Raw genomic sequence first — 22,296 nt, forward strand, 5'->3', positions numbered from 1 at the left:
ATTATATGTTGGTTCAATACAGAGTGTTGCCTCATTCTTCAAAGAATATTGAGCTGAGCTACATGAATGCATGGACAAAGAGGAAAGTTTTAAAACACTAACTAAATCAGTTTTATTTTGGAATGAACATGTGAAGCAACTCATTTTGTTACTGTAGTAGATTAGCCACAGGTTAAGAAATATCGACTTGTTTTTAAACTTACTTAAGCTAATGCTTCCAAGTTATCACATAATAGGACACCTAAGGTTCCTATTCAGAATTTCATTCTCATACACATGCCTGCTTTTTGCCCGGTACCACCGTTTGAATACAATTATTGATTGTCACTTCTAAATAACTTCCTCCTTTAACTCATTGTTTTTTTCTGCTCCCTTTTGGCAAGTAAAAAACAGCAGCTTAGATTTCAGGCATCAATTTTTGAGTTTTCTTTTTAGAGCAACAAAATACATTCTTTTGTTATAAACACAACTTTTAGTATAATTACAATGCAGCAGGTTAAACCACCAAAATATCTGAAAAAAGAAACAAGCAACATTAACATCATCTACCCATGTCCCCTAAAACCCTATTAAAATGGAGAACAAAAAAAAAAGATATTATACGTAATAATAGTAGACACTAGTAAATAACAGCTAGACCAATTAACATCTGGAATTGGTTGGAATAAAACCTTGGCACAACTGCAACATCTAATAAGACCAAACTATCCAAAATCACTTGTATTAAAATCCACAGTTGTAATAAAAAGTATGATGTGGAGCTGAAAATAGCTGTAAGGATTACCCTCAGTTATTAAAAGATGCATGGGTAACATTTAAGAAAACAACATATTACCTCTTAAGCAAAACGCTGTGATAAGACAGAGAGGTTCCTGGTAATACATTATGGAAGATCACTCCTATTTCATCCTCTAAAGGTGCCTAACAAAATTGAAAGGAAAAGCTATAACAAACTCTGTGCATTCACATCACTGTGACTGATCAACTGGATTTTTATATGGCCAGTGCGGAAAAACAGGGAAAAAAACTGCTGTGAAGTCACATAAAATGGGAAAAACGTTTTTGTGTTTAGGAGACAGTGAAAAATGCAGAATGTCCAGAGAAGTCTGTGAATGGGGAGGTACAGGCGAGAATGAATCTAAACAACGCATGACAGAAAGACCAGGGGCTCCATTTATAAAGTTCATGTGCACAAATTCCGAGCCTCTTGTGTGTGTAAGCAACAGTTATAAATGTCAAAATTTATATTAAAAAAAAAAAAACTTGACAGTAGAACAGGAGTATTTTATAGCAACTCTGACCCCTGTGTACATATTTCAGGGAAACAAAGAAACCCTTGACCAAGTAGGGGAATGCAGCCAGAACCGGCTAAATGATAGGTTCTTAAATTATAGGTATTGTCTGAATTTGGGTAGCGCAGAGTCATGAATCACAAAAGTATTCCTTGGGAAATTGTCACAAACAGTTTATGAAGCGTCTTGCAATGGGTCACTGTGGGTAAATTAAGCAAACGTCATTGCTCTGCTACAACCTGCAGCTACAATTACCCAAGGGGAAACAACCAACCATTAGAGATGAAGACAGCTGTCCTTTTCCAAGTTGGGGGTTGAATGATGAACGGCGGGGTGTCTGGATTTTGAAGACCTAAAGTGTCAAAAACGTGTCATGAGAAAATAAATAAATAAATAAATTGGGAACCATCATGCTAAATGACGACTCACAACCATAATCATATCACTATAATGTGAATGGGCATGACAAACATTACCTCAAAAACAGTAAGATCTAAGGACTATTTAGTTGCCTTTAAAGAGGGCCAATGCTATGTAATTTGCACCAAAGAACTTTTGTCAATTTATATATCAGATACCCGTTGTCACTTCACAGAGAACTGGCCGACAGGAGAGGAATACCTCAGGCAAGCTTCACTTCATCATGCCCACTGTGCCATTAAACGACTAGTGAGACACTACCCAGTGTTCATATAGTTTGAGTGTATATACAAAAAGAAAATGTTTTGCAGACATAAAGGCAATTTGCAGCAAAAACTCATATTGCAATTAATGAGAACGAATCTGCCTTTGTTAACCATAACCAGTTACATTCCATTAATGCACAGGTCATCCAAGATGTTACTGGCAAATATGTCTCAGTGGTTTGGGTCAACCCATGATTAATTTATTTTGAGGTAAAGTAATTTTGACAGATGTGACAGTGCCGCATGTGGTAAATGGCTGAACCTGCAGGGTTTCACGTGACCCTTACTAATCATTGTAACAGCAATCACGTATTTACAAGTTCCCAATGGTAGTGTCTACCCGCTCAAACAATGGTCCTTACACCTTTCCCTGATCCTGAGAGCACAGCATATTGCACACTCAGCTGCGGAGCGTAGCCAGATACTCTTGAATGGAGGGTCTCGATACGTCAAGAGGGAATGCACTACCAGCCAATGTATTCTGCATCATGATTACACATGTACTAGGTTGATTTTCATGCTCTATGAATGGATGTTTCAGAGTGGTGTTCAAGGCACATTCACTTATGCAAATTTACAAGATGATTATGACAGATAAATGGTAAATTGTGTTGAAATGTGTGTACTCCAGGTTTTATGAAACCAATTTTTTTTGGCATATGCATTTACTATTTTTTGGTGTGTGTGTATTTTCATGCTTGAATCCATATAAAGTTTAATAAATAAGGCCCCAGGTCTCTCCCCTTAAACCTGTCCAAGATGATGAAGAAAAAAAAAATTTAGAGGAGCAATTGGCCAGTCTGAATGTTGACTAATCAATACTAATTTTCTAGTTTCAATACTAGTATCAAACCAGTACCAGTCTCACACACTGCTTTGTTCCCCCCAGCCTGCAAACATTAAACAGACACAGTGGCAGACACAGTTAACCCAGTTATTTTCTCAATAAGCAACTGCAGTTTAAAATATGGGTATTTAATAATTTAATTCTGCACTTAGTAACAATGACTGCACTAATGTGCGATGAAACAATGTTTTAACACTATGCTACAGTCACATGCATTGCCATTGTTCATATTTTATGCCTTCAGTGAAGAGGATGTATTAATTTTTTTGAAGATTTTTTTTTGGGGGGGTCGGTGGGGGAAAGGGGCAAGTAAGTTCTACCTATGGGATATGACATCATACAGGAAGGAAGAAGCAAGGTCATAAATTCTTCCTTAAGCTGGACCTGTTCCATTTTTCCATACATCAGCATTACAGTCTTGAGTCCCTGCCAGAAATGTGCATTTATTAAAAAGGCCTAGTGGATGAGTGGCTAACCGTTCTTTTTTTCTTTTTTAAGCAAAAGAGGAATTTGTTTTCCCTCAGAATTTGGAATTTTTGCTTCTCCCTACAATTTTCTCACCCATCCTCTGGCATGTGTTGAATCCTCAGTACTTGACTTTCTGTACCAACAGACCCTTTTATTTGTCCTGGTCTGTTAAGCTGTCAGGTATATAGTTGTGCACTCTAAAATTAACTGTTAAAATGCATACCTCCTCCAGTCTCCTAGTACTTTAAAAATGTTACATTTTATTAGGATATTTCCAGAACAGATGTAATTTGTGTAAAATTGCCCGATGCAAGTTCTAAATTTAACATCCATTAAACCGAATTTGCATCTATGTATTAGATATAGTGCAAAGTTGACCAACTCATTCACTGACTCATCAACAAAAACACTTTCCCATTTAGTTAAAAAATTGAAAATTTCACAGTATGTACATCTAGGCAAGTAGATATACAGTAAGAAAAAAAAAAAAAAAAAAGATAGTGATATATCAGTATTTAGAAATAAACACCTAAACCCCGACCACCCCATTAAAAAAAAACACCCAAAACCTCAAAAATGCTTTGACAGATTTGACAGACGCTGTGTTAAGTTTCTTTACTTCACCACGTCGGTTCATTAGTGTATACTGTACTCAAATTTCACAATATTCCTACTGGTTACCCGTTTGAATTCAAAAGAACACACTTTCCTGTAAAATTGTGTTTTGCAGTGACCATCAACAAAAGCCAAGTCACGACAAAAACAGAAAAATCCGGAATTGATCTAATGCAGAAATCTGCAATAGTCTATAGCATGTTCAGCAGTAAGCAGCTTCAAAGACCTTATAATACTAGGTTACATTTCTTTTGATCTTCCAATTGGCCACAGTTTCAGTACTGGGATTTGACCCCACAACTTCAGGGTTTAAAGTCGTAGGTTCAAAGCCTCAAACGTTACACCACACAGTCTGCCAATGATTTCAGCACTAGTTGTATACTTAAAAAAAAAAAAAAAAAAAAAAAAAAAACCCTTCAAATCTTATAAAAGCACTTAGTTACATACTACACCCGATTAATCGACGGCACTATAACTGACGCTAGTTTTACACAAGTAAAAAGAAAAAGAAAAAAAAAAAAAAAACTTTGCTCACCCTTATAAACGATACACCTTCGCCTGGAAAGCAGCGACAAAACACACACGAGTATGGACATACTGACTCAAGTAAAAGACATCAAGTTCAACAACGGACTCGAGGCTTTTACCTCTATTGCGAAATTCATAAAAGGACGTCAAACCAAAATTTCACTTGTGTAACTCGATCGGTTTATTTATGTCAGTTTTGTGCTTCCGAACAGAGCGATCCAGCTTGCTGTCATCAGCTACAAACTGTAACAAACACGCAGTCCGAAACAGATGTAAACAACATGCAACAGGTATTACGTACTCCGCTTTTCTCCATTCTGAGGTTTCATCCATTCCATTAAATAACAGTTATGTGGCACACATCGCATGTCATTAAACAATGTGATCATAAACTCAATCTTGTCAAACAACAGCCATCCTTTACATACAACACCATAAAAGGGAGTAAACTAAGCCTAGGCCACATTAACTGCCACCTGGCTATTCATAGCATAAAATCTGATCACTGTAGAATATTTTAAATATGCTTTTCAGTCATGTTACCCAATGATTACAAAAATATACAAAAAGTCAAAAAGCATTAGGATTTCTTAAAAAATTCTCAGTTATCCGTAGCAATACAGATGTGTTAAATAGGTCCAAATTAAATGGCATACATTTGTATTTAACAAAGTGACCTCAAAATGAGCTCCCAAATATATCTATACGCAATATTTACACATAATTAATAAAATCAAATTAAACAACAGTCATCAATAAGAAACAGCTGAACTTTACGCATAACCGATTGTTTCACAATCTACCGCTGCCGAAGTGTGAATAAATAATAAAAACTCTTACCAGCTTCGACTTAGAGTACATTGGACTATCGTGTCATTGACTGAAACCCACAAATGAGATTTTTTGTTTCAATAACATAAGAAAATAGAGAAAATTTAAAATATTTCAAATGCTAACATAACCAACCCGCCATCTTGTTTGAGAAACCCAGCCTCGTTTGGGCCCTGTCTCCACTTCACGCGAGGGTGGATTAAATGCTCGCGAGATGTCATATTCAGTTGCCACAGCGACCAGGAAACCACGATTAAAAAAATGCTGCAGGGGGTGGTCTAGGAGGAAACTACTGGTATTAGACACAGGAATTAAACGCAGCAATGTCAAATTTGTGAAATTACTTATTAAGTAGTTGAGAAGCATACCGACATAGCACACCGTTTTAACGCTCCCTTCCAGGTATGTTGATGTCTCTTAACTACTAGAAACATTAAGAGCGCGTAATAATAATAATCATAATAACTGAACTTAACATAAAATGCCGCACCATTCTCGTTAAGCAGTGCCGTTAATCAAGTAACAAGACCTATATCAGATTAAAGACATTTTCGCTGTTTACGAGTTTTAACTGAAAATTGCTCATACATAATATCAGGCATATCACATGTTTTCAATGGAATTTTTACTAATTGTGCACTATTTGCAAAGATCCATTAACCTACATACAGTATGTAGTATCTATACTGAAAATCCACACCACTTTTTTTTTTGTAGTTGAGACACACTTACTGGTATGCATAGTCTGAATCGATCTAAACTTTTGAATAAATGGTAAATAACTGTACATCCCTTACTGTAAACGATAACATACACACCTATCAGCTGGATGCTTTGTCGTCCAAATGGCGTAAAACACGTGACTCATACAAACTGTATTCCTTTTTCCTTTTACACTAATGAAGAAATAGCAAAAGAGTCTTAAAATATGTGTAATAAAAAACTTACACACCACAATCTCAGGAGAGGCACTTGAATCCTTGGAGAATGTTGATTTTAGTTTTAAATGGTGATTCAGAAAGCCAAAGGTTGGTTTCTTTCCTTTTTTGTTGAGCTCAAATATATGGCATTTTCCATTTCTATCATCCATTAATTTTCTGAGCCAGAATATTCTATTACATTATTTCAAAATACTGCAATATGTGGATGTAACCTGGACTTGTCTTTGGCTTGGTAGTCATAGCTTTTTCTTCCTTTCTATTCTATTTAAGAATAAAGAACAGTGAAGAAAAAATGATACAATGGATAGTCCTCAAAAATTATATTAAAATAAAGGGGTATAAAAATAAATAAGTGTACACCCTTCTTGTATATCTGTCTACTAAAAAGCAATAACCCAGGTAAATCTATCAAAATATTTACAGTGTATAGCATAGCACCTAGGTTGCAATTATTAATTTCCAAATATTTCTATAAATTCATGAATACAAACAAGGAAATAGTCTTCAAACAGCAAAGCATGGAACATCTAAGAAAATCATGTACAATTAATATCACTTTTGGGTTACTAAATATGAAAAGCATCAAAATTCATATGGATGATCTTTTGGAGCTTTCTTCTAAAACATTTTAATGTACAAAGTTACAATATAGGAGGCATATCATATTACTGTTTAACAATTAACAAAGCAATTGATTTTAAAATATGTACACCTTTCTTATCATAGGTTTTCTTATACTATGTTTGTAGTGCTGAGACAGCTCTTAAGCATTTTATTGATATTTATATGTATCCATATAAAAATAATTGCTTAAATCTTTTAATAATAAATAATTCCAAAAGTATAAAAACTAATGCATTTAAAATAATTATGAACTGTGAAATAATGACATTTATAAAAATTATCAAAAAAGCACTTTATAAAAGAATTGGTATTTGCAATGCTGAATAAATATCTTCAGAAAAGTTAAATGATGATTTTGTATTAGTTTACTTCAACTTACAGTAAGTACGAAGCAAGACGTTCACTGAACATTGCAGGACTTTAGTCATATACCAGAGACTTGTTCAACACTCTTAAAAATAAAGGTGCCAAAGTGGTTCTTCAGAGCGATTCCATAGGGGAAACATTTTTGGTTCCCAAAAGAACCAGAAACATGAAGGTTCCAGAAAGAACTTTTATTTATTTAGATCCCTTAACAGGTTCAATAAATAAACATAAATAGATTATTCAATAAATAAGTGAGTTCCTGATTTTATTAGGACTTTTGCTGCATATAATAAATAACACAAGTTTCCGGCTACTCAACATTAAAAAAATTTCTTTTTTAAATATATTAGGAACCTTTTCAAAGCCCAATGAACCAGTTTGATATCTACATAACCCTTCCCTGAATTAAATGGTTCTTTGTTTAGCAATGGCTCTAGAAGGAACCACACAAAGTGCCATTAAAGTCCCGTTATTTTTAAGAGTGAATGTAGATCACTAATTTTGCAATTCTAATTATTTCATTGTGCCTTTGTTTCCATTTCAAAGGTATGATAGTCTTCACCATTTATCTCATCCAGCTCTTCCCTTTTCTACAGTATTTTTTAGCAAAGCGGTATGGATATCTTTTAGTTTTGTCTCAAGCCATTCTTCCCTCTGTTGAGCATGTCTGTGTTCTCCTAGATTGTGCATCAGCTGCATTTCACTTATTGATCTCCTGCAAAAGAAATAAACATTTTTATTGGTCATTACATTATTTTATGTACATGCATGTACAGTATATGAAAAATAGGTAGGAAGCATTCCAAATGTAAACAAGTATTAATATTAACAAGAGTATCACTGTTCAAATAGACAATAATCTTAATGCTTGAATCAGTAACTGTCACTGCCAACTGCAAAATTTACCTCACTGGTCTCCCTTCCAGCTGAAAAATATAGCACAATACAAGGAGGAAAAGCAGCAGCGCTGGCTTCAGAAGATATCTTATGGAAATCATTTTCATAGCCTATTGAGTATCAACAAAAAGTAATCAATCAGCTTGATAAAGCATCATTGCAGTTTATCTTTTTGTAAGAGATCTGTATTAGAAACATATTATTTCTATGAAAGAAAAAATACATCTTTCACTTTCAAAAATAAATCGCAAATGCAAAGAACAAAAGCGTAAAACGAATTAAACATATTACTGTAAAATATAACCAATAGTATTCTGCCATTAAACTAAACCTGCAGTATACAGTACTTATATGTTATATCATAATATGCATATTAACTTACCAAAAGTTACGAATGATCTTGTTTTAATTAGAATCTTGATTCCGGTAAAGACGTGAACAGTATATAGCTTATGGTGTGAGATGGCTCTGAGATTAGTAAAAGTCACTTAAAACTTCCTTTTATAGGCCCTCTGGTCATTGATGAACTGCTTTCATTATTGGTGTTACTGTCACTCCCCTCTAGCAAGGAGGTGTGCGCATGGAAGAGGCGAGATCAACACACCCACAAGCGCAAAATCAGTTAGAGACTGGGCATTGGAAGTCAGATTAAAGCGGCCAGAGGTACGTAAAAGCCATATGAAAACGATCTCTGTAGATAAAGGATTATATCGTCCATTTTCATAAAGCATGAAAACCGTGCATCGTGGACAAGAAATAAATGTAAAAAAATGCTTTTCACCGTGGTAACAATTGATGCAGATACAATATTTAAGCATTCATAAGCAACGTGCAGTCTTGTTTGTTTCGGATATTTATGTATTTATTTGTTTGTTTATTATATTTATCTATTTATGTATTTTACATAAAGTAGCTTCTGTAAAAAGCCAAATTTGCCCCTGGGGACAAATACAATTCTATCTATCTATCTATCTATCTATCTATCTATCTATCTATCTATCTATCTATCTATCTGATTCCTTTTCTTTCTTTCTTTAACATTTTTTATTTTTAGTATTAAATGTAAAAGAATATTCAAGAAAGTAACAGTATTAGTCCACATTACACGTTTTCTAATTTCAAATTGGCTATAGGCATCTTTAATTACCTACTGGCACAATTATTCAAATAGCATATATCTTCAAACGTTCAAAGATAAAATCTCCTAGAAAAGAAACACTGCTTTGTGTTGTGTTGTAAAAACAGCGCTCATAAGAAATTTGGAGCTGGGGTACAAATATTTATCAGACATTATTATAATTAGTCTTAAAACAAAATTTGACATTTATAGACTCTGTTAAAAGGATCTTTTTTGTGGAAATGACTGCTTGATCGACTATAAAATGTTTACACACCCACACACACAAACACTTGTTTTTATCAGTTACTATTCTTAATAATCTTTCGTTCTGATTATCAATTATTCAGCAGCAGGTTTCAATTACAAAAAAACTCTCATGCAAAAACTGTAACATGTAAAGCGCAATTTAAAGGGGTTGTATAAAATAAAACGTGTTTATTGATATAAAACATACTTCACCCAAAAAAGTCATACTCTAATGTAAAATCGATCATTTAGCAGATTATATTATGCCTTATGAATGTCAAGTTTTTTGAAAGCTCTTAGTTAAATCTGTAAGAAGTCATTTAAAGTCAGGACATTAACCAGGACCAATATTGCTAAGTCATTATCTAATTTTGCTGTTTCTTCCTGTATACTACTGTATCTTGGCACTTATTTTATATGCATTACCATTTTCAGTTTAAAATGAATAATAACAAATTTTCTTTATATTAAAGCAAAGATCAAATTAAACAATAAAGGCTCTGCAAAGAATGTCACAAAATGGAAAAGATTTGGAGTATGAGGCTGTGTGAATGGAAGGTAAATACTGTGTGTAGAACTGCAGATTTAACGTTGAAGTACCTTTTAATACTTAAAGAGACTGAACAAAATAAATTAACTCCCCTTCAAGCTTTCATACATTATTTGAGCTAATAATTACCTGTACACCAGCTCAATCGTGCTGGTGCAAATAGTTGAAATACTAACAAACTTTTTTAATGAGTAAAACCAATACATGTTAAGTTGTAATCAAAACCCCCTCTAGTAAAAAAGAAAAACTGCTAATCAAACTGTGTGAACTCAAGAAAAGAGTTGGAACTCCAAACAAGCTAACCCCATTTATATTTTGATGTTACAGTAAAAGTAAAGGGAAAAAATCTCTTTCTTTCTTTCTTTCTTTCTTTCTTTCTTTCTTTCTTTCTTTCTTTCTTTCTTTCTTAATAACCTTTTTGCTGAGACTTTGTAAGTGTTATTAAGACATTTGTTACAATCCTATTACATAACTGTATGTGGCTAATGCCTTAGGTAGTACATAATTTAATGTGTAATTGGAATTTTTGATATGTTTATAATGGTCATTTCAGCCAAATCTGTCTAATTTCTGAGCAAACATTTAACTTAATTTATACTACTTTATAATAATTTCCGGTAAGAGAACTTAGATTGAGCTATGTAGGAAAAAAGTCGTTAGTTAATTACTTGCACCATCATCATTTCAATCTAGTGTTGTTTTTGGGAGAATGAAATTATAAAAGGGAAACTGTATAACTTCTAAAATTACAGCAAAGCCATATAGTTGTGAATTAGTGCCAGTGAATGGTAATATTTTATTATTGTGAATGTAATAAATGCAGAATTTTCAGCAAATTCCTATACTGAGCATTCAATCAAATCAAAGTGTGGATGCAAATTATACAAAAGTTGACAGTAATTGCTCATTTCTTTAATTTTGGAACATTAGTGGTAATCAACTATTCACTGTTTTTCAAACTGTGTGGTCCTAATCAAAACTTAGGTGCAAAACTGTCACTGACCTATCTTAAAAGACTCATGGATATTAATTTCTGACAAATGTTTTACTACCAAACATTGAATAAAGGTGGTTGAACACTATTTTAAATTAATCGATTGTTTTTGCAATTTGTCATTTGAGAAACTTTTGTTTTTTGTCTTGATTGACAGAGTAAAATTCCACATAAAGTATTAAAATACAGTATATTCCATCCATTATTTAAATTTGTTCATTCAGATTCACATTGTTACTAGTGCCTGTCCCATAAGCGTACAATGCAATGAAGAAACAAGCCCTTGATGGAGTAACAGTCCATCACAGGATGGAGAGAGAACCCATTTAGACAAACAAATTAACCTACATTTGGAATTTTTGGGGGGTTTGCAGGTAAGATACCCATAAAAGCTCATTCAAACACAAAGGGAATGAACCAACACTAAGCAGACCAGGCCCAGATTTCAAACATTGACTCTTGAGTTGTGAGGTTCGCAATGACCCTCACACTAATAAAATAACTTACTGGATCTACTTAATTTCATAATGACATGTATTACCATTCAGCTGATTTGAGCAGCTTTGAAATAAAACAAATGTATAGCTCTAACATTTCCACCTTTTTTTATTACAACAAGAATTAATTGAATATAATAAGTTTTTGAATCTACTTAAAGAAATTATGACACCTATTTCCATTTATTTGAAACCAAATGTGTAGATCTAATGTACAAAATAATCAATTCACATTATTAAGTATTATTTATGTACGTACTTACTTGCATCAACCATGAAAAGCCCCTACAATCAAATAACAATTACTCCAAAAGGTATAATCAATGTATTATACAGCCTCCTTCTTTCACATGGACAAGATCTATATGCTTTTGTGATGTTGGGTGTGTAATAGGATTGTCAGATTATTGAAGGCACCATAGAAATAGATGGACATATCCAAAACTCTTTTTGTAATATCTTTACAAAAAGGGGTGGATGGTCCCTTAATGTAAACTGACTAACCTTATGCAAGAAAATTGATATAATCTCTTCCAAAAAATGACTGAAAAATGCACAAACATTCTTTAAAAAAATCCCCAAAAGATAGTACAGACTTCAAACCTCTTTTCCCTCATTGGAAAATATTATTTACTAAATTCTTGAAATGCCCTCTGAAATCTTCATGCAGTCATATAGCATTTGGTTTAGTGTGTAAATTACAATATGTAAGGGATAGCAGGATTTGTTCATCTGTTTCTTCACATTTTCTTTCTTTCTTTCTTTCTTTCTTTCTTTCTTTCTTTCTTTCTTTCTTTCTTTCTTTCTTTCTTTCTTTGCAGGATAGAAACTGGGGAATTACTGTAGTCCAGCCAACTTTAAACATACTTGCATCATTCAAACTTCCAGTAATACTCCATCTCATTTTTGCAGAAAGGAGTAAAAGAGCAGAGGGCTATGAAATGCAGAAGAGTTTTGCTGGAAGACGACTGTGCATTTTTCTTCTTCTTCTTCTTCTTCTTCTTCTTCTTCTTCTTATTATTATTATTATTATTATTATTATTATTATTAATAACAACAGCTTCTAAGGTTTACATGTCTTAACCAGATCACCTATGGTTTAATACAGTACTTTATGGAGAATGTGAGCAGTTCCTATCAGTGAAATCTTCTGGGCTGTCTGGTGTCCTGACAGCTCCTGCAGATTCTTGCTGAAACTTTCCTTGATGATATCAAGTACCCAGGTGACCACAGGCACAACTCTGTTATTATTAATTATTATTATTATGGTTAATATTAAATTTAATAATAATTTGACAGACTAATTTTTCCAGTCCAACTTAAAAAATGAATATATACATTTTATTTGATTGGTTAATAAACAATATATACTGTTTTCTAAGGCTTGTGTTAGAAATTCAACGCCCATTGTAGATAACCACACCTTTTTCAACATTTCTTACTATTCACCAACTCACAGTGCATCTCCAATTGTGTGCAATTTATATCTAAATAAATGTCATGAAGCATTAAAACAGTACAGTTCCTCTTAGATCCTGACATAACTCACCCAGTCATGTGAATTAAATGTCAATGTGTAGCATGTTCATCAGAAACACAAATAAGAATTTCACTGTACTCTTTACAGTTTACTGTCCTACTACTACTACTACTGTTATTTTGGCTGCTGAAATGCTTATTGCCGGGCTCAGTGACAATAAAACAGAATTGTTTAATGTCAGTTCTTAATAATGACTCAAGAATCTCAATAGTTATGTATCTGAGTCCACTAAATCTTCATGTCATCCTGTATAACCTGCCTTGTTTCGAAGATGCCAATAATTTCTACTAACAGATTATAGAAAATTCTGTTTTTTTCATAATATTCTATTTCTGGAAACTAGAACATTACAATTGCATTCTACTCACTCATACATATAATAATAACATAACAGATATAACAATTTACTTTAAAATAACTGCCTTTGACCAGATGCAGTGACTTCAGAAAGTTGAATGCATTGGCATCATGTTAGAAACAGTATTCCTTACAAAATTAGTTTTCAAAGCTGTAAACACCATCACCCCTTAATTCCTTTTTGCACTGATTGCCCTGCATCAACCCATGACACAGACAATTTCTGATGCTCAGTTTCTGTCTTTTCCAAAAAGGTTTACTACACATCTTTTGGTAAATATTTATTTAGCTGTATTTTATGGAATGCCCAACCTAGGACTGATTGTCAGGCTCTATGAACTGTTAGTCCTAATCTTTTTATGAGACCTACTTCTCCATTGTTATCTTCTACAATTTTATTCATTCAAAAAGTTAAGTCTATGGTGTTTTATAGTCTCTCTTGTATTAACTGATTTGTTTCCATGGTGCATTACTCTTTATTTTCGATATCGGGATCTATCCAGGCTCCTCTAGCAGTTTGTTAGTGCATTATTAGTTTAGCTACTGGTTGTTCTGCAAGCTTACTATACTTGTAGTTATCAGTTTTAGAGTAATCTTGACTACTTTATTAAGTGTCTTATTATGGTTTATTGTTGTTAATGGCACCATGTAAAACTAAGATCACTTGATCAATTGAAAGTAAATTATTGATCAAGTATACCAATTCTTAGAAATAAGAAGTATCTGTATAGCTGTATAGCCAGCCATTTATTCATTACAACATCAGCTTACTTCTGTTCACTGTCAAAGAGACCAAGTATGACACAAACCTAGGCAGGAAGCTAGTCTATTACAGCATACTTTCACACACGCATTTAGTCTCAGACATATTGTGTCAGTGTTGCAAATTAACTTAGCATGCACTATGGATGATGAACTATCCATTACAGAATGTGCTTAACCGAGTTTAAGGTCACGGGGGTCATGGCTAACCCAGCTGTATCAAACATAACAGCATCAGACAAACCACATACAGCATACTGTATATGTATTTAGTGTGGCAAAACAGAGTAGTACTATACTGTTAATAAGCTATTGATTTTTGTGGCGTCTTAACTGATCTCATTAAAAAGTACAAAGGCTTAACTCTGACAAGTTAGATTTCTATTTATAATACTATAGGACACCTGCAATTATTTTTATTAACAATCAATTTGACTTAATTGTTTTACTTTATTTTTACATCTGAACAACCTCAGACTACCCCTTCACCTGTGATGAACTACAACACTGTCCAGAGTTACTTCCTACCTTTCATCTAATGTTGCCAGGATTGACTTTGGCCGTCCGATTCCCTGAACTAAATTAAAAATGAATGGGTGGATTCACCTTCACCAGTTTATTTGCTTTATGTGCAGAATTATTATCTTTGTATCTGCTACAGCATATTGTGGCAATGGATGTTTTAAAATGTAATTTTTCATATAAGCTAAGTTGAGTTCTGCTAATCAAAAAGCGTGAAGAATTATGAACATGTAATATAACTCAATCCAAATAATTAAACATAAGTTTATTTGCTAGCATAAGGTGTACTGAAATTTGATACAATTGACTATTTAGGTACCATTAGTATTTTCTCACTAATATATGAATTACATAAACTGAAACTTGAAAATGCTTATTAGATTTAAATATTAAACTGCTTTCACTCTTTATTTTCCAAAGCAAATGTTATTGAAAGTTCAATGGATGAAAACTACAACAAACTTTTCTGCACAACAGAGTACAGGATTCTATGCTGTGCTGTGCTGTGATATGCACAGCATTGTAGCAGATTCTTTGGTGTATGTTGGGGCACAAAAACTGGGGCCAGCAACAAAGAAAACTGCAGAAACTATTGTATGTAAGAAAGCCTGCCAATGAAAGAATTTTAACATTTTCTAATTGATTATTCACAATAAGTGCAATATGTACAAAAATATGTAAATATATAATCAAATGAATTAAAAAGTATATATAGTACTGCACAAAAATAGTAGCACAGAGACTAATATGTTAACTGTTTTAGTAACCTCTCACTTTTAATCAGTATTTTCTTCTTTACAGATTTTACATCTGGCTAAAAGTAATGAGTCACAGTGAAGTGAGATACAAAGTAAACAAGAATAGCTGGGTGTCTATTTGATGTCATCTAAATGAAGGATAACTATACAATATTTGAACTGTATAATATGATGACGTGTGTCAAGATTAGGTTCAGCTTAATCAATTGCTTGCATTTTATCACTCCAACATGCCGCTGCAAAAAAAAAAAACAAAACAAAACAAAAAACAAAAATGAAGCTTCGTGAACTTGTTTAAACTCATTAGTCTGTGTAAGAGAAATATTACAGCCTTTCTTGCTTGTCTTTTGTTGTGTTACAAGTAGTTATTTTAGGAATGCCAAGTGACTTTTTTGAGCAAACATTGACACATCGGATGACAGTGAGACAAGTTTTCTAAATGCGGCAAAGGAATGACTATGTCATGACATACAGAGTAAGTCTCAGCAATGAGCTGAGATGCATTAGGCTTTAGATCTCCCTTGATTGAATGGTTTGGGGCCCTGCCATGTCGATCACATTGCCTTCTGGCATTTCAGAGCAGGTGCCACTTAGTTTACAGCAATGAGTACGGTACATCCTGGCAATTTTAAGGCTCTTGAATAAAAAGCAAGAGACAGAAAGTGTTCAAAGACAAGCTAGGGGAATAGACAAAAAAAAGTAATGAAGGAGAGAAAATCTCAGATTTATCCAATACTGCTTTCTGTCTTCTTGCAAGACAAAAATGTAAACAATTTTCTCCAGAGTAACATCTAACCCACATGGGCAATATAGTTTACTACTATATTGTATAATTATTTTTAATCATAAAATGTAATTTATAAACAATTTAACAAATTATTTATGCAGTCTTCTGGCTTACTATAACTGAAAGGGGTAGTTATGCAATAATACACTGGCTTATAATCAAGCATAGATTTGGATTAACCCTGCCGGAAATATATCTGATTAACTCAAATCAGTATGATCAGACTGTAGCTTTCAGCACGCAGATTCTAGAGCACAACAAACCTTGAGGAAAAACAAATTCCTCAGAATAGTTAGAGAAATGTTGTTAGTCTGGAAAGGGTTACAAAGCCATTTCTAAAGCCACAGTCTGAAATACCACAGACAAAGCTACAAGTATTGTGTATAAATGGAAAATGTTTCGCACAGTAGCTAATCTTCAAAAAAGTGATCATCCTGCCAAATCGTTTCCAAGAAAACTGCTTCAAATTTTACATGAACTCACGAGCCACCAAAGAACAGCATGATTATCTGCAGGTCTTTCTCACTTTAGCTTTAACATCAGAAATATACTGTTAATAGTGGATCCACGGTAGATGCTTATTATTAAGAATCTGACTGCTTGATTTTAGTTTACCAAAATATAAAAGTCTGAAGCAAGGGTCTATGATTAGGTGAGTCAAAGTGGGATTTTTAGTCATCATTGGTTCAAAATGTTTAGAGAAAAACTAATGCTCTATTGCACAGCTGGCAGTGGTAATGTCCCTGTTTAAGGATGCCTTGCTACATCAGGATCTGAAAGACTTATTGTAAAGAACTTTGAATTTGGCATTATATCAAAGACTTCTTCACAAGCTTGTCAAACCATTTGTCTAATACTTGAAGCTGAAGCACAGCTGGGGCATTCAGAAAAGACAATGATATGAAGCACTTAAGCAAAATTCTATGTCAGAATTATTAAAAACCACACCAGGCCGAAGATTCATTGTGATATTCAGTTTGGACCTGAAAAGAGCAGTTTATGCTTGAAACTCTCAAATGCCACTGACATGAAACAATTCTACAAAGAGAAATGGCCCCTCCATAGCCACATTGGAGACTAGCCAATCATACAGAGCATACTGTACATAATTGCAGCTTTTTTTTACTAAAGGTGGAATAACTAGTTATTAAGTTTAAGAAGGTTAATAGCTTTTAATTATAGAGCATTTAAGTAATTGATAACTTTATTTAATTAAATAAATATTTTATTCATTTAATTAAGGCCCCTTAAATTTGAGATTAGGTTGTAAATGAAGATCTAGAACATATGAGGTAATGCAGTGAATAATTAAGTTTTTAATTAAACTGAAAGATATTTTCATTGAAAACAAAACTATATGTTTACAACATAATTTTAACACCAGTTTTAATGCAGTTATGTTACTAGACTGACTTACACAATGCAAGCTATTTCAAGTATTCCTTATATTCCAAAAAGGAGCTTGTATCACTTTTAAAAATGGGTGAACAGACAAGCAAGCCCAGTCTAGTGTTACTTTTTACACATGATACTATTATGCTGCACAGTGTGCACGCCATGTTTTGATGACATAAGCCTAAGTGAATCAACCCTTGACCTTTGCATGAGATTCTAAACATCTGCTTTACAATTCCAAGCAGTATATAGTAGCATGGAGGTAAACCTTCAACCCCATAACTGTAGTTCTCATTACTTCATCTCATTGCAATGCTTAACATGCTGGAAATGGCATGCAAAACTGCCTTTGGACAAAGGAACAAAAAAGAGATTAAGATTAAAAGTCATCAGATGAACATTAACTGACTTCAGTGCTCTGATGGTAGGCATAGGGAGAAATCTATTAACAAGGTGTCCATTTTTGTGGGCACATAAATGATCCCATTAAAAAGTACAATGGCTTAAGTCTGATGAGTCAGCCCTTATTAACATATTTTATACCAAAATGATTGAACACTTATTTATAACACTACAGGATATTTGCAATTATTATTTTTTAACAGTTCAAATTTAACTTGAATGTTTTAGTTTACAGTATTTTTATGTCTGTATTGTATCTCAAATTCTGAAATTAAATAATATATAATTTGCCAATTCACTTAATCCAGTCCAGGGTAGTGGATGGCCACACCCTTTCTGGGTAGCTTTGGACACAAGACAAGAGCCTTTCCAAAACAAAATGCCAGTGCATCACAGGGTCCAACCCCTGAACACTTTACACTCACGTTGACGGATGATTTCAAATAGCCAAGTAACCTAATACAAATGTCTTTGTGAATACGGGATAAAAAATGAAATACCCAGAAAAAAACACACCAACAGGTGACAACATGCAAACAGATGAAGATCTAGGTGTGGAATTTGAACCTAGCATGCTGGATCCAGGAGTCAGCCCAGCTAGTCACTGCACCACTGTGCTACCCATAAAGTAATATCATAAAGATATTGTTAAAATGATTTAGTATGACTACACTTTGAACTTGGTCACTGTTATCAAACTGATGTTTACATACATTTTAGCAATGCATTATTCAAATATGTGCTACATGTTGATTAGCACATGCAGACAAAAATTTCATTATACAATGTATGCGTGACAATAATGAACATTTAAATCTATAAAGTAGCACCTTGGTGAGAATTGCCTGTTTCTGACTTTGATTTTGCTTAACCAACAATAATGTAGAGTCTTTAGTTTCTGTGTGTATACTAATTTCCAACTTGTTTTGTTAATGACTCATAATCTCCACCCATATCACTACATGCACCTTGCCAAGCGAGTTCATGCATTGCAGTTATGCTCTACAACTAAGTGTCTGGCTTTTTGATTCATGGAACCTCTAGGGTTAATCATTCTGTCAAATCAAATGATGTAAATGAGGGAAATAAGAAGAAGCAAAGTTAACGTGACAGACTGAAAACAAAACCCTGGTATTTCCTGGGCCTTTATTAACAGGAGTCTGTCCATTTCTTGGGTGGAGTTGCTTGGTACCTTTAGGCAGACATGAAGTTTAGTTAATTTATTTTAGAAATAAACTTGATCACTGGGCTTTTCAAATCAGACTGAACTTGGGCATTATTATAGACTCGGATTTACTCTTCATATTGCATATTAACTAAACTATGTTCTATGAACTACGTTCATTTAAGAAACATTACAAAGGTTATACCACTTATAACACCTCAACATGCTGAAAAATGAACTCACACATTTTTGAGCTGACTAGCCAACTGTAATACACTCCTACCATGACTATTTAAGAAAGACATGAATTGACTGCAGTTAGTTCAAAATGTAGCAGAAAAAAATCTTAATCAGTAAAAGAAATATCCCCAGTCTTAATCTTACATCCTCAAAAACAGGTTTGCTTATTGTTCCAAGAGCTAAGCATAAGCCAAGTGCTGAGGTAGCTTTGCTGTTATGAACCAAAAGTCTATAAAGCTTCACAAAAAGAGATATACAGGCTAATACATGTAAAAAATTACCATGTAAAAAAAAAAAAAACTCCAAAAAACCCACTTTTTAATTTGACTTTTTTTATAGTTGCCTTATTGCACCCATTATAACTAGATTTGCAATAATTACTAACCTCTACTATTTTGTTTTTTCTTTACCAGGTTTCTGCCATTGCCATCAGATCCAAGTATTCTGCACTGCCTGTAATAATGGAAGTAAATTAGGTACTACAATTCTGGACAAGACCAACTGAATCTAACCTTCTAACACGTGTATGAAACCAATAATGAGCTACTTTAACACATTGATGTTTAGTGGAATGCCCAGTGGAGTCTGAATAGTCTTTTGGCCTTGGAACCTCTGGAGGTTTATTTTCCCAATATTACTCAAGGATGAGATTTTATTTTCCTGTCCTCATTGGCTATCTGACCATAGTGCCAGACTTATCGTTTTAATCATTTGGTACTTAAAAAATGAGTTTAGCAATTAAATTCTGGTCCTCTTCTCATTGTCTTGCTCTGACACTCAGTACTACAGCTCGGCTTCCAAGCTGTTTTCCTATCATTGGACTAAATGATTCTGTCATTGTATGTATATAAAAAGGGGTGGCTACAGTGGCTCATGTCTTTGCCCCTTTCCCCTCATTGACTCAAGTGCCCTTTTCACCCATTAGGACCAGTTGCTCATTGAACATTTCTTGTTTTTCATTCTGAGAAAACTCCTTTTCATTGTAATAAACAGGGAAAAAGCAGCCATAAGCAACTTGTCCTGTAAAGCTAGGTAGATTACAGTTTACTATCCCATTTGGAATTAAAGTATGGTGTATAGCAGTGCTTCCCAAACTTGGTCATGGGGACCCATTGTGGCTGCAGGTTTTTGTTCCAACCAGATTCACAATCAGTGATAATAATCGATAACAAATAATCTAATTTAATTAGCTGGTCTTTTTTCTCTTCTCCTATTTTGAATTCAGAAAAGCACAACATTTATACAGCTAGAAATGCTGTTTCTTTTATTGTTTTCCTATTATTTTCCTATTTTCTCCCCTTTTTCTGTGTAGTTTATTTTATTTAAAATTTATTTATTTAACCCTAATGGTGACAATTAACAACAAGCAAAGCAGACACCCATGATAATGAAAGCTGCAACTACTTCAGAATCAGATGCACTAATTAGTAATTGATTAAATAACCAGAACACCTGAAAAAGCAGAATAAAAATTAGGATGAAAATACTGTTAACAACTTAAAAAATACATATTCCACATACGACTGTTTAGTACATTTTAATAAAAATATACCAAACTTAGTTTTGTAATTTCTACGTTGACTCCAAAACACAGAAACTGGGAAATAATGACTCACTTAATTAGGCTAAGAATCCAATGAAAAACATAAGATGGTTGGAACAAAAACCTGCAGCCACAAGTGGTCCCCAGGATGGAGTTTGTGAACCACTGGTCTATTGTAGTTATTGTTATTAATTGCACAGACATTCTAAAATAAATATTTTTGGACAGTCCTATTAGTTTATATTATGTTGTGACAATGAAGTTAGCTGTAATGCCATTACACAAGCCTATATATTCACTTCCCTCATGGCACCCCCTTCACTTTAAAATAGTATCAGGAATTTATCAAAAACCTTATTCACAGCACACAGCCTGTCTATTTAAAACTACTGCAAGAAACCAAGCATTGTAAAACTGCAGGGATCTTTAAGGGAGCTACTTCTTATCTGTATGCACACATGGACCTGTTTGGCCCGAGAGGGAAACAGTGGGACCAATAATGGCAATATCATTCCAGCTCAGTCAGGTCGGGTGCATTGACAGAGCTGAGATTGTTTCATTCTGCAGATAGCTACCAAAATATAAAACCCAAATAATGCTGGGAGTATTCAAAGTGTCTGATGCTAATTGAATGTTTCCAACACTGGTTCAGTTGTGAAAATCAATGCAAAATTGTTTAGTATGAACAACAACTGCTGAACTAAATTTTATCAAGCTCAATTCCAAACTAAGAATGCAGAAATCAATGTGGGCAAGAACAGTTCTCTGATCTCATGATTCTACTAACATGAAATGCATCACTATTAACCAAGATGTGCAATTGTAATCTATCAAAACATATGATCCAAAAGGAAGATTTTGCTATAAAACCCAAAAGCTTACAAAAAGGAAGCAAAAAGGTTATTATTTTTGTTATGATTTTGTTATTGAGAGATTTGTTTATAGTGCATAATTAATTAATTTATATTATACTGTAGGGCTCTGAGGCAAATCTTGCCTCATATAGTGCCGCTCTTCCTCTTTTGAACCATTGGTCACTGAAAGATCTGTGCATGTCACTGATAACTGATTATACATCTCCAGAGGTTTATTTTCTCCAGTGATGCTGCTGACTGGAGTTTTTGTTTTCCTTTGTTCCATTGTCAAATGGCCATAATTCAATAATAACATAAATGGTCAGATATTGTTAGGTCTCATTTACATTAATCAGTTTGGAACTGCTTTGTCTTACTGTTTGTTTAAATAAATCTGGGTCATTATGTATGCCTTATGTAATTGGTAATTTGTAAAACTGAACTGTAAAATTTGTAATTGTATTTACCT

General features: G+C 33.7%; 1 protein-coding gene across 3 annotated transcripts in view; it reads right to left on the minus strand.

Moving 5' to 3' along the window:
- Positions 1 to 5,443, minus strand: part of btbd10b (BTB (POZ) domain containing 10b) — a 92,666-nt gene extending 87,223 nt beyond the window's left edge. The window contains exon 1 of one of the 3 annotated variants that reach the window (XM_028793928.2): positions 5,277 to 5,443. The gene's annotated coding sequence lies outside the window, so the exon portion shown is untranslated. Of the gene's footprint in view, positions 1 to 4,443; positions 4,464 to 5,276 lie in introns of those variants that run through there. The other 2 variants (XM_051922779.1, XM_028793929.2) reach the window with 2 other exon arrangements.
- Between the last annotated feature and the right edge of the window lie 16,853 nt (positions 5,444 to 22,296).

This window comes from Erpetoichthys calabaricus, chromosome 2 (genome assembly GCF_900747795.2).
Source record: "Erpetoichthys calabaricus chromosome 2, fErpCal1.3, whole genome shotgun sequence".
Taxonomy (NCBI): Eukaryota; Metazoa; Chordata; class Cladistia; order Polypteriformes; family Polypteridae; genus Erpetoichthys; species Erpetoichthys calabaricus.